Genomic DNA, 3281 nt, shown 5'->3' on the forward strand with positions numbered 1-3281 from the left:
GACCCCATGAAAATGAAAAATAAAAATTAAATAAACTTAAAAAGAAAACTGTTATTTACAGGGGAGCCAAAGGTGTAAACATAAGTCTTAGGCTTTCTCTTTCTCGGACGTTTTCTCAGGCTAAGTTTGGAAGGATTATAAATGTAAATGTATAGTGTAAAACCTTATATTTTGCATTCTTTTGTATGTATTTGTACGGTACATATTTACATTTTTACTTTTTTCAAACTCTACCTTAATCTCTTCCATTACATCTACTAGATAAGCAACCCAAGCCCAAGCCCAAGCCCAGACCTGGGTTGATAAATTTAGGCCTGAGCTCAGGTTGGGCCAGGCCAGCTTGGGAGGTTTAATTTATTTTTTGACCTTTAGGATTGGGATTGGGCCTGAGTTGATCTTCGACCAGACGAATCGGCACCCCCACCTCTGTGTTTCTTTCTCTTATTCCCACAAATCAAACAAAGTACCAATCTTTCATTTTCTTCTCCCTTTCACATTCTTGATTTGGAGAAATAGTTAATTAAATTAACATAAGATCGATCAATAAATTGTGATATCAAAGGACAAATCCTTAGTGTGGCCTTAAGAGACCCACATAATGCTTCATGCAAAGTTGCTATGCTTTGGTATTTGGTTGCCACAGGAAGGGTGCACCGGCATTCTCATCACTGCAATAGAGGCAAGGGTGCTGGTGGCTGAAACCTTGATTCTGTAAGACATCCCTCGCCCTGATTACGAGCTCCCTGTTGCTAAGTTTGGTTTTAAATTTGTGCCCTTTCAATACTAATTCTACTGCATTACTGAACGCTCCACATGCTTTTTTACCAGAACTCACGTCTTCATACAACTCGTTTGCCTGGCAGCCGCTCGGTAGAATGCCTGCATCAGGATGTATGGGCTTGATGAGAAGCTCACGTTGAGGAACTTGGCGCTTGCTTCACTCCCGAAGACTCGCACAGGTGGGTGCCGATATCTGCTGAGTCGATGCCACTGAGTGAAGCGAGGTGGTTCAGGACGGATTCTGAAGGGATGGCCCTCGGATGATGCGAAGGCGACGTTGCGTTGGCGACGGTGGAAGGGCCAATTTGCTCTTTCTCCTTGTCAATGAGGCCACCACTGTGGCAAGAGTCTGAGAGGAAGGTGAAGCTTGCTCCCTCTGGCGGCCGGTTCACAAGGAGCCGAAAATCGATGTCTGTTTACGGAATTTCAACCATGTTCATCATGTTGGTTTCGATCAGTAGTTGAAGCATTAATTCTGAAAGAGGTTTTCTATCTATGCAACAATATTCAAGTACCGGATGACCCAACTCTCTCTTTCTCTCGCACACAATTAATACCCACTTGTTTTCAATACATTTGCAACGATTATTTTATATTTTGTGATGCGGTGGCGTGCAAATGCATCGGACCACATTTAAATCAGGGTTATCGAATCCAATCGAACACTAGTTCAAAGCAGATCTGATCTGATTCGAAGATACAATCGGATCTGATAGGTAAGAATTTGAATTCGAATCCGATCAGGAAGTTGGATCTTTGGATATAATCCGTCTGATTTATTTTCTTTAAAAATTAATAAAATTATTAAAAGAAAAATAAAAAAATATAAGTATGTTTTAATTATTTTCATCATATATATATATATATATTCTCTAAAAAAATAAATAAATTACATATATATATTATATATTTATATAAATATATATAATATAATCCAATCATCAAATATAGATAATATGATCCAAATCCAATCCAAACTTTTATCGGATCCTATCATCTAATCCGATCCAAAGATTCAAACGGGAGCAATCCGAATTCGATGAAATAAGTACTAAAAATTTCAAGGGTATAATGATCTATCTAGCTAATCTTAATTTCAACCATACTTTAAGGCTTCCTTCATTTTCTCGGAAGGGTGGATTAGTTTGTGGCTTTTACTGAAAATAAATAAACTTATATTTGTATTTTGGTATAAATGAATCTAAGTAACTCATTTAACTGGACAAGTAATATTCTCCTGAGACGAGGCTTGAGTGCTCGACATATATATGGATAAATCAATTATCCATATATATGTGCAAAAAATTATAAGACAATATTATTCCTCAATATTGTCACTTTTTTTGGATAAGAAAAGCTTTATACAATTTTACCTAGAGAATAGAAAACACAAATAAATGCATTTATCCTGTGAGAAATACTTTAAAAGGAATAAATGCACTTATTATTGAGGCCGGATTTCCTGCCTATGAGAACTCTGCCCATGTTTATAAATATAAATGGATATTAATTGTGAGAGAGAGAGAGAGTTGGGTCTTTCGGTATTATTCATTATTCAATATTGTTGCATAGATAGAAAACCTTTTGCCATGGTTTTCAAAACCCAATCAGACCTGATGGTCACATCGGAAATTATTGATTCAAAACCCAAAGTAATATAAACATCCATTCTTCAATTTTATCATGGTATCAGAACCGGCTATTCTTTGTGGCCTAAATTTCTTCATCCTTCTTTTGGCTTATTGATTCAAGTCACTGCTATTTTCACAAGTTGGTGCTGTTGCAGTGTGACGTATGGGATCAACCGGGGTCTTATAGGCACAACATAAGTAAGCACATTAAATGAACATTTGATAAATATTTTGACAATTGTCAAAAGTGGGTTTGCGTCATGGGCCAATTAGAAGTGGCAACCAATCCAAACCGTTCTTGATGGATCCAATTAAATTTCACCTCTACGCCCCACAACGTCCTACCGCATATTCCCACCATATACTGAAAACATCTCCCAATAATAATATAAAAAATGATGATGTCATCATCTGGAGATATTCCCAATACATGACAGAAATGTGCTATGGAATATTGTGGGGTGTGCCCTTGTGGGGCAGACCTGAACTCATCCAATTATACTCCTTAGGTCCAAGGCATAAAAATATTTTTGAAGGGACAAAAGCAGTAGCGCTATGTCATTGTAGATATCAAGGAAACAATCAACGGGAATGATCATTTCGTAGTTTGGCAATACACTTGTGAAGACTGAGGACCATTCAACAACAATTTGGAAGATTTTACACCACCAAAGAGGTAACGGATTTCTTGGCCAAACGATATTCTACTACTAGTAGTGCTTCTCGTTATTATCAACATATGGATACCTTGCACCATATGCTCCAAGAAAAAGGCCAGTCCATTTCTGATTGTTACTCTGATATTTGGGGTCAATTATCTTTATGTAAACCACAATGGCAAAATTTTACGAGTGTATCATGATGCTATAT

The 3281-nt window shown here is 37.1% G+C and overlaps 1 pseudogene; it reads right to left on the reverse strand.

Annotated features, from left to right (window-relative positions):
• Positions 1-297: 297 nt before the first annotated feature.
• LOC148791644 (metacaspase-9 pseudogene) lies at positions 298-1196 on the reverse strand (annotated as a pseudogene).
• Positions 1197-3281: the final 2085 nt, after the last annotated feature.

This window comes from Nelumbo nucifera, chromosome 5 (genome assembly GCF_055504915.1).
Source record: "Nelumbo nucifera cultivar China Antique chromosome 5, China Antique-T2T, whole genome shotgun sequence".
NCBI classification, from domain to species: domain Eukaryota; kingdom Viridiplantae; phylum Streptophyta; class Magnoliopsida; order Proteales; family Nelumbonaceae; genus Nelumbo; species Nelumbo nucifera.